The sequence below is a fragment of the Pteropus medius genome, unplaced genomic scaffold (assembly GCF_902729225.1).
Source record: "Pteropus medius unplaced genomic scaffold, Ma_sr-lr_union100, whole genome shotgun sequence".
NCBI classification, from domain to species: domain Eukaryota; kingdom Metazoa; phylum Chordata; class Mammalia; order Chiroptera; family Pteropodidae; genus Pteropus; species Pteropus medius.
Genome location: NW_024349797.1, coordinates 22,418,922 through 22,429,154, shown reverse-complemented (window position 1 = coordinate 22,429,154; position 10,233 = coordinate 22,418,922). Strand labels below are relative to the sequence as shown.

The following is a 10,233-nucleotide window of genomic DNA, read 5'->3' as shown; positions in this document are numbered from 1 at the left end:
GACGAAACAAGGCAGAGGCAACTGCGATCTGGAAACCTCCAAGGCGGGTGCGGGGGGAGAAGGCGGGTGATGCCTTCTGGGGAGGCTCAGGACGCAGAAACTGGAGGGCAGGAGGGAGATGGGGCCGAGGAGGAGATTCATTTTGGTCTGAATGACCTGTCCACAGCCACTGAATGCGTCTGGGTGACACTGGGCCGGATGCTCACAAGGGGAGGACAGGTATTTCCCCAAAGGTACCAGACCGTCTGGGACAAACCGAGGCTGCCGGCGTTGGAGCTGTCCTCAGAGCAAGCTCTCCGCAACCCCGCCTTTGCGCTCGGAAGCCACAGAGCCAGCTCTCAGCTCAGGCCTGGAAGGCAAGCGGTTGGCGGACGATCCCCAGCCCAAGTCTAGAGCCCACGGCCACCGCGGCAGGGCCTCGTCGCTGCATGGGTGGACAAGGACCGCAGCCATCCAAGAGGGCCACATCCTCTAGGGGTCTCTCTGCTTCAGTTCTTGCCCTTTTTCCTACAGAGGTCTGCTGCAGAGACCCTTTTAAATACTTGCTTCTCTGCTCTAAATAGCTCCACGGCTTCCCATCATCCTTAAAGACCCAGAGCCCTGCTGACAGCTGCTGCTGCTGAGACCCCGCTGAGCCCTGCCGCCTGAGCCACCCACACTGTTCGGCCACACCCGCCTTTTTTCCAGGGGACACCCCAGCTCCCTCTGCCTCCAGGCCTTTGCACTAGCTGTTTCCGTCCCTGAGTCTTTATGCCCCTGGCTCCTTCACATCTGGGTCTCACTTTTAAAGTCATCTCCTCAGAGACCGCCCCCGACCACCTGAAGCGGCCTCCGGGTCTCTGTCGTGGTCTTGTCCCACAGGGGTGTCTAGAAACGTGTGAGTGCAGTTCTGGTAACACGATGGCCAGAGGGTGCTACTGGGGTGGAGAGCCCTAGGGCCACTGCTCTGCCAGGTGTCAGACGCTCTCACACCAAATGTCACCAGCGCCCGCTAGAAACACCGGGGCCCACAGCACTCGCTGGGAGCAAACTGCCTGAAGACAGGGGCCTTGCTGGGTCCCGCGCGAAGGCCCTAGCATGCGTGACGGCGCTCAGCACACAGCTGGGGCGCAGGATGGATCAGCTGGGGGACTGTGAGTGGCGTGCAGGACAGTGGACAGGGTAAAGGCAGGGCACGACTGCGAGATGGAGAGCAGTCCTGCCAGCAGAGGGGTCTCGCTGTGGGGCCCGCCCTCTCCCACACACCGCCCCGCGGGGCTGGGCCGCAGGCCGGCTCTGCGACACGGGGCTGAGGGAGGATGAGCGGAAATGGGAAACTACGGGTTTTCACAGTGTTTTATTTTTTAACCATGTGGGTTTTGATGCACAAAGATAAAACACCTAAAAAGGCAGCTGAGAGGGCCACTGTTTCCCTCGGGTCTCTCCAGGTCACTCCTGTGGGGACGGCATCGGGTCCTCAGAACGGGGCGGTCCGGGACCAAGGGGTGACAGGCCCTTCCTCCCTCCTCACCACTGAACTCCCGTCAGTTCTCACCGTCTTTCCCCATTTTATACGCTTCCTCTCCTTTGCCAATTTATATCTCTTCTTTTCCTTTAAATTTAATCTTGAATTTGATATTTCATATTTAAAAAGTGACAGCTAACACAGTTAAATTAAATTAACTACACACACGATTGAAATATTTTGGAAAATGCTGCTAGGGCCTGGGGCAGCTCTGTGCGACAGGACTTTCTGCGAAGCGGGGACCGCGGAGTGTCTCTGTCCAACAGCGGAGCCGCCAGCTGCGCGTGGCTTCTGAGCACTTGGCTGCTGTGACTGAGGAACTGAACTCCTAAATCTAATCTGATTTTCATTAATTTAAATAGACATACTTGGCTGGTGGCTCACATCTTGGCGCAGGTCTAATGCCTCAGGGCCACCAGGGTTTGACCGTCCCACTGGTCAAAACGGCATTAGGTCGGAGCCCACACCCCTTGAGAGCCAGGCTAGACCTTGTCCTCAAGGAGCATTAAAGATGGAGGAAACCCATGTCCTCCAGCCAACCTGGCGCTCCGGGGGAGCTGCAGTCCCAGGCCCGTCCTCTCGCTCCCCGGGGGATCGTCTGTCTGGATTTGGGAAGCGGCACTTTGCTCTCACATCCGACCAAGGGGCAAGGGAGCCGCTGCCCAACGCAGCACGGACAGGGAGAGGCGCGACCATCACCCGACTGCCGGCCGACCCAGACCCAGCTGCCTTGGCTCTGGCAGGGTCCCAGGGTTTTAGGGAACCCGGGAGGCTTTATAGCTGGAATCTTTCAGATTAATGTTCCCTGCGACTTAGGAAAATGTCACCATGATTCGTCTTGGCGGAGGACTGACTCACCCAGCCCCCAGATGCAGGAGGCAGCGTCTCCGCCACCACACGCGGGGCTGCGGGGCTGCGGGGCTGCGGGGCTGCGGGGCTGCGCTCACGCCCAGCTGCTCTGACACGCGCCTCGGGGCTTCCTTCACGGGCCAGAAAACTTGACTATTTCACGTAGTTCACTTCAACTCTTTCAGGAAGGACGTACCGTGTGTCAGAGCTTTTCATGAAGGGGAAGAGGCATGCTGACCTTATCGGTGGCCTTACCTGCCACACATGACCCGCTTTCTGGGACGCCATCATTCGGTGGTGACCCTGGGTTTCCCAGATGCTCTAGAGCATCCGATTTCCTCCAGCTGTCTCTTCCCAATAAACGCACTCCATCTTGTCCCACTGATTCAGCGGCTGAAGCCGTAACTGAATGGGGGCCTAGTCACTCCCAAGTCAACGGAATGTCCACAAGCAATAGGCGTGACACTCGCAATGAGCAGAAACAGCCAACGCCGCAGTTCTTAACAGGTAAGGACGACGTCATTATCTTCATCGTCCCCAAGGCTTGCAGTGAGCAAGGGACGCTCAAAACGAAACTTTCTCCCTCTCCCCCCCGTCCCTTCTCTCTCCTTCACATACATAAAACTTGTAAAGTCTTAAAAATATGTTCTGAGATAAAACCACAATGAGATACCACCTCACACCTGTTAGAATAGCTGTTAACAACAGGACAAGGAATAACTAATGCTGGAGAGGATGCGGAGAAAAAGGGACCCTCACACACTACAGGTGGGACTGCAAATTGGTACAGTCACTATGGAGAACAGTATGGAGGTTCCTCAAGAAAGTAAGAATTGATCTACCATGTGATCCAGCAATCCTTCTACTGGGTATTTACCCCAAAGACTTGAAAACCCATATCCAAAAAGATATCTGCACACAGATATTCACAGCAGCATTATTCACGGGGGCCAGGACATGGAAGCAACCGAAGTGTCCTACGATAGATGACTGGATAAAGAAGCTGCGGCACATGTACACAATGGAATATGACTCAGCCATAAGAAGAGATGAAATACTGCCATTTGCGATGACATAGATGGACCCCTAGATAAGCATGCTAAGTGAAATAAGCCAGACAGAAAATGTTGAAAATCATATATCACTTACGTGTGGGATATAAACCTAAAAGCAACAAATGAACAGGACAAACAGAGGCTCATGGACATGGACAATGGACTAGTGGTTACCAGAAGGAAAAAACACTTGCAGAAGGAAGGGGGGGAGGGGAGGTAGGTGGGGTAAAGGGGGTCAAATATAAGGGGGTAGGAAGGCAAAGTGAGTAAAGGGGATCGAATATATGGTAGCTGAAGGAAACTGGACTTTGGGTGGTAGACAACATAAAGATGTCAAATTATAATGTACACCTGAAAATCATATAATTGTATTAACCAATGTTACCCCAATAAACTTAATTAAAAAAACGTTCTGAGAAAAATTCCCAAATAAATTTAAAATAAGAAATATAAAGCACTGAAGATCACATTGGAAACCCAATATTTAAGTGAAAATCCTACTTTGAAGTGCTTCGATTAAAGTAAGATCTTAGGAGACTATACTCACTACCACAGACCTCTGGTGTTATATAAAAGCGAACCAAAAACAACACCAAGATGCTCATCTTAAAATTTTCAATAGGCTTTAGAAAAAGACCCACGTACCATAATCTTCCGCTTTAGTATAATACTGTTTATTTTAAAACTAATTATACTGAACGAAAACTCTGCATTAAAATTTCCTCGGAGGATCAAAAAGGCGATAAAGAAATAAGCCTCTTAACGAGAGAGATCTCTGTTCTAATTACAGTATCAGAAAAATCAGCAAGATAATGATCTGTGGCTCTGCTTCCTGAGCACTCTTAAAGTTCACCCAAATTCACCCATACTTCTTTACTCCAGGCCGTAACGTACAAGGCGAGCACGAAGAAACATCGAGCGAAATGGCCGTCCTCGAGGACTTACTCTAGTTGGGGAGGCAAATTACAGGCAAATAAAGATGGTCCTACACAGTTCAAATGATAACTGATAGAGCAAATAACTGCTACCCAAATTTAAAAGATGAAAAAAATATGGTCCAAGATCGTGAGTAAAAGCCTCCCTTAAATTTCAGAATAAACGAACTTGAGTTGGAGCTAAAAGGACAAAAGGGTTCAGACAGGCAGCAGGGAAGGCAGCAGAGGGTTCTATACCAGTCCTCAAAGTAGCATCTGGGGACCTCTAGTGAAGTCCCTTAGGCCAGCGGTCCCCAACCTTTGTGGCACCAGGGACCGGTGCTCCTATGAGAACCTGGTGATCTGAGGCGGTGACGCCGGCGCTGGGGAGCGGCTGCAGGTGCAGATGGAGCTTCACTCGCTCGCCCGCGGCTCACCTCCTGCTGTGTGGCCCGGTTCCTAACAGGCCACGGTACCGTCTGCAGACGGGTGGAGACCCCTGCCTTGGACCCCTTCTGGGGTCCATTGTTTTTACGGTAACACTAAGACACGGTTAGCCTTTACAACCATCATCCCGTAGCCTCTCCACAGGCTACAGGACTGAAGGCGGGCGCAGGCTCAGGAAGCCAGCTGTCGCTACCGAACCACACGTCAGAGATTCGCAGACACACACAGCAAGGCCATTTTCTCAGTGAGTTTTTATAGCTGTTTCTCATAAAAATACGACACTTATGTTAACATGTAATGGATGTGTTGTTATGACCAGAATTCATATTTAAAATTTTGCAGCTTTACTTCCTAATGTGAAACATCAGACAACAATAACCCACCTAAACACAGCTCTCTGGGCTGCTGGCTAACTCTGAAGACCGTAAAGGGTGCTGATACCCCTTCCGTTTAAGTACTGCTGCTCTAAAGGGAGAAAGTATTTCGCTCAGCTGTATGTGCCAGGCGTGACCTGCAAGCAAATGCACTTTGTGGAGGGGCCGTCTTGCCTCCAGAAGACAGCTGGCAACGGCTGGAGGCACTTGCCACAACTGGAGAGGGCGGGGCTACTGCATCTCCTGGGGAAGGCCAAGGATGCTGGTGAACTTCCCGCACACACACGGCGGCAGGGCCGAGGGGTGGCTCCCACGGGGAGGCAGGCGCGGCCTACCAAGCACCCAGCTGGTAACACAGGACAGGCGTGGGCGCTAGGAAGGGGACAGCTCAGGGAAGAAGCAGTTGCTTCCTCGTCACCCCACGGCAGGAAGCCCCTCGCTCCCACTCCGCCCCCTGCTCCAGCCCTCCGCTGTCATGCTGAAAACAGAGCCTGGCACACAGCCCTCAGCAAAGATGCTGCTCGGTGGCCAACGTGGCAACTGAAAGCAGGGCATCCCACTGCCTACCTAATAATCACACGCACATTTCAAAAGTCTTTAAAGTACTATTTGTTCGGATCTGCTCTGAGTTTCAACAGAGTCGTTTAGGGTTGTAAGGAAAAATGCTGAGAACAGAGTGGAAAACATGGCATGGGAGGCCCCTGGAGAAAGTCTGAGTCTCGATTCAGCCAACGCAGTGGCCGCTGGTGCCCTGCAGGAGGGGAGCTGGGGACTCTCCTCTCTGGGGGTGACAATCACAGCTGCCTCGCCAGAAAGCACACATGCCAAAAAAAACAACTCCACTGTCCTCTTCCAACTCAACCCACTCAGGTTAAAATTCCTGCCACAGAGACAAGGAACTGGAAAGTCAAAATTTTCTTGAAATTTTTCACAAAACGTTATTTATATTAATGTGTAATAGGTGTTACTGCTATTATTAGATAAATTAATGTTTTTAAAATTTCAGTTTTAATTTTTAAAACACGACCCCACCATCTATACCTGTGGGACCTCTGCAAGCCTGGCTCCCTGTCTGAGACACGAGGTGGGGGTGAGGGGGCTGGCAGGGGAATGAAAAGGGACGGATTATAAAGAGAAAGCATTTATTACTAAAGACAGGTGTCAAAATGAGCTAACAAGCTGGAGAGAGAACTGTTCAGCACCCTTTACGGTAACAGATGTTACGTAAGAGTTGCCGTAGAGACCTTGAAACAAAACGAGGCCGAGGCAGGATATGTAAAATGCATAACCAAAGGACACTAGAACCACCTTTCCTGTGCTTAAAACACATCATCGCTTTGCAAAGAGCATTAACACTTTTAAAACGTAACCCCGGACACAGTACACAAATTAAAAAACAAAAACACCATCATATGATCCGATCCTGCGAAATGGGCTTTAGGACCCTGAGCGATCGACTAAGACCAGAAATAGTCACAAGATGTGCCTCGTTCTGTTGCCACAGATCCCTGGCGTCACACTCAAAGTGAGTTCCCTCCGTCGCCTCCAGAGCGTCCCACTCCCAGGGGGCCGTGAGCCCATCTGCCACCCCACTCCTTAGAAGGGTGCCACGAAATAAACCAGTAGTAAGTACTGGGCAGAGACTTTTATTTCCAGGACACACGTGGACAAGCAAGTCAAATTTAAACATTCCATTTGAAAGAGAAAAAAAGGAAAGAAAAATGTACCAGTACACATTCAAGGAGCAGAAATTTCTAGAAAAAGGCGAAAGTTGTGCAGCGGCAGTTATGACCTTTCACGTTATTTTGCTTCATCGAGCGATCCTGCGACACGTCCTGTGGGGAAAACTTCTCTCCAGAGGGGCTGCGCCTAATCTATCCCACTCGGTTAAAAATGGCCAAGTCATTCTAGGGATGAGGAAAGAGGACCATAGAAGTTACGTCACAGTTTGTGGCCACCGGGAGTCAGCACTTTTACCATCTAATCCTGGAGCTGAAATACCTTCCCCTGCACCACCCCCTCCTTTCCTGTCCTCACCGCTGGACTTCATTCTTACTAAAAGCTTAGGCCACCAAACCTTCCTTGTTCCAACTGAAAAGCGTTCTGCAGTGTGAGCTGCTGGCTCCCTTGCTTCCCGTGAGGCCAGAGTCCCACCAGCAGGATCGTAGGGCCCGGGCCTTCCCACGATCGAAGTCGTGCATTAGGTCAACCGGAGGCCACGTTCTGCCCGTGTTCTCCGTTGGGATTACTTCCCAAACCCGGCCACTCTGCTGTCCGGACAGGCGCCTGTTCGCACCTCTCTCGGGCTGTGCGGCCCGAATGTGGTCAGCGTCCCGAGAGAGAGACGAGGCCACAGGGAAACCTGAGTGGACCATGACTGTGAAGGGGACGTGACACTGAAGAGATCTGAACAAAAACATGGGGACAGCAAACCGATCTGAATTGTTCGGGTTAAAATATTCACGTTCAGGGGAACACAGGCAGAAGAGGAAGAGCGTGTAGCAATGGTTTGACTCGCCTGAGGCAGTCGTGTTTGGTAAGCGGGCAGAACTAGAAAAATGAGGTGACGACAGAGGAAAAAACAGCAATAAAAAAGTTAAGGTTCGACTCAAAGTTGATGAACTGAAATGCCTCGATTTGTATTTCTGCAAAATAATTTACACAGTGATCTGCCAAGTATCAGCTTAATACGCCACGTTGCCTCTGGTATCCTTATGAGGAAGTAGTTAAGGGCCCGACATGTCAGTATTTTTCAGTGGTAATTTCAAGCTCTGTAGCTCCAGCTCTTAGTAGTGCTAGAAAAAAATACAAAAAGACAACTGGGGCATCACATTCAGACGCTGCAGGCCACACTTCAAGAGTCGTAAGGGACTGACAATCTTAGGAGCCCAATCTACCTTAAAACCACTCATTTTACATACTAGTGGTTTTGGTATCTTTCAGAGTTACTGACGGATTTTTCAGGTTCAAATCTAACATCATCCATCCTTACAGCCGAATTCTTTCCACTGAAACAGGAATAAATGAACCACACCCATTGATACTTCTTTGTGACTCTAAGTGACAGAAGATGAATATGTGAGCAAGAAAGATTTGGGGAGCACTAGAGAGTCTTGGCAGTTTCCAAGAAAGATCAACGAACTAAGGAAAGAGAAAACATACACCCTTCCAGAGCGACTAAATCGCATTTAAATCAATTTAGTGAAAAGAGTGACAAGGAAGTAAGCAAGCCAAATGCAAGAAGGCCACAGTAAAAACTGACTATCTACTATCAAGAAAGGGCAGGGAAAACGGGCACAAATAATCCCTATTGATAGTCAGGGAACCGTTTGGATTTCAGCTTTTTGTTTTGCAGAGGGCAACAGATCTGCTGGAATAAATCGCCTGCAGAAGCCCGGGTTGCTTAGACTGCATCCAATGACAGGGAAAAGATAACCTGGGCTAAAAAAACAGAAGAGGCCACTGCAGATAATGGCCAGCAGAATCGAACTCATTCTAACTTAGCCTGCAAGAAGAGGCTGACACTTGCAAATTAATGTCATTTGTGATAAGACCAGAGACTTCAATGATCCACGGAGAACTAGGACACTAAGTTAAGCTGCTTCTCTGCACCTAACGATTCAGAAGGGCCTATAAGCTCTGCCTGTCCTTAAAGCTCCTGGACCCTTAGCTCGACGTGCTCCAGTCCAACAACCAGTCACAAGGAAAAAAAGGCTAAGCTGTGCAAATGCTCTCAGAGCACAACTGTGTGAACGGACCACAGCGACCCCATCAGGTAAACGCAGTCCCCGCGGCGCATTCCCGCTGTTTCCCAATGAGCCCAAAGTCAAGAACCAGAGGAAGTTAGAACTGACCAATGCAGGCAGAAAGAAAATGTGAAAGACGACAGAAAAGCACACAGAACCAGCCAAACTAGATAAGCCAGACTACATCGATGCTACTGGGGAAAGAGGCTGAGGGGGTCAGATGTCAACAAAGGAAAAAGGAGCTGGCTCAGGGAACCTCAGCAGAGACGGCACCGGGAAAGCAAGGTTGGGAGGAGGAGGAGGAGAAAAAGCTGCTGAGAGGGGACCTGGCCGCCTGCACAGAGAGGGAGGAAGAGAGGGGGATGGAAAGCTAAGGAACAGAACGCTCCAGCTGGACAGAGCCTGTGGACCCGGTGTCTACAGGACAGGCTGCTAGATGGGGGTGGGTGGGGGGGCTTAAAATACCAGCGCACAGATATGCACAACGTTCGTAAAAACATTCATGTTTTTCCGAAGCAGAATAACAATAACCTAAAACACTGAAACTGAGGATTATGGAAGACGTTAGGAAAAAAATCTCATACAGGGAAACATTACAAAACCCCAAGTTTTATCAGCCTCGATTTCTGTAACCTAAGTTAAAACCTGTCTAAGCACAAAGTGAATATTTGAGAACAGTTACCTCTGGTTCTAATACGTCTTGTCCTTCTTTGGAACTTTTTCCACTTTTCCCTGCTTTGGGTAAATCCTGAGAAATATCAAGCAGAATCAATTAGGCTTCTCAAAATTTAGACTGATAAACAACAGATAAATCAAAATGCAGTTTTAAAATTGACATACAATTTAACTAGGACTTATGATAGTTTTAATGAATATCAAGAAATTCTACATCATACAGAGAAACAACTAACACAGACGCTACCCTTTCCCAATTCGGATGCTCCTTTTTGTCTGTATCTGAGGTTGAAAACTTTAATCAAATTTATACAGTGCTCTCGGCATTTTAAAAGACCCACATCACATCCCTTTCTTCCCTCCCACGTAAGCGCCGTGCGCGGGGATTTCTGAGGTGATGCTGGAGCTCCACCTGACGCAAAAACAAGTCCCCCCCATGCAAACGCGGCGACACTCACAGCCATCCGCGCCGACACCCGGTGAGGGTAGGGTCTCAAGCCCCGAGCGAGCCTCTGGAGAGCAGGCTAAGCACTAAGCGGGGACCCTTCGCTCCCTTTCTTCCTGCCGGGAGTCCCCCGCCCGGGGTCTGCAGCCCCCACGCCTGAAGCCCCTGCCCGGGCTGTGCGCGGCTGGCTCAACCACCTCCGCGGCCGCACCGGCCCCCCGACG

General features: G+C 50.1%; 1 protein-coding gene across 1 annotated transcript in view; it reads right to left on the bottom strand.

Moving 5' to 3' along the window:
* Window positions 1-9,712, bottom strand: part of PPP2R5C (protein phosphatase 2 regulatory subunit B'gamma) — a 126,728-nt gene extending 117,016 nt beyond the window's left edge. The window contains exon 1 of the mRNA XM_039884240.1: window positions 9,572-9,712. The gene's annotated coding sequence lies outside the window, so the exon portion shown is untranslated. The remainder of the gene's footprint in view (window positions 1-9,571) is intronic.
* Window positions 9,713-10,233: the final 521 nt, after the last annotated feature.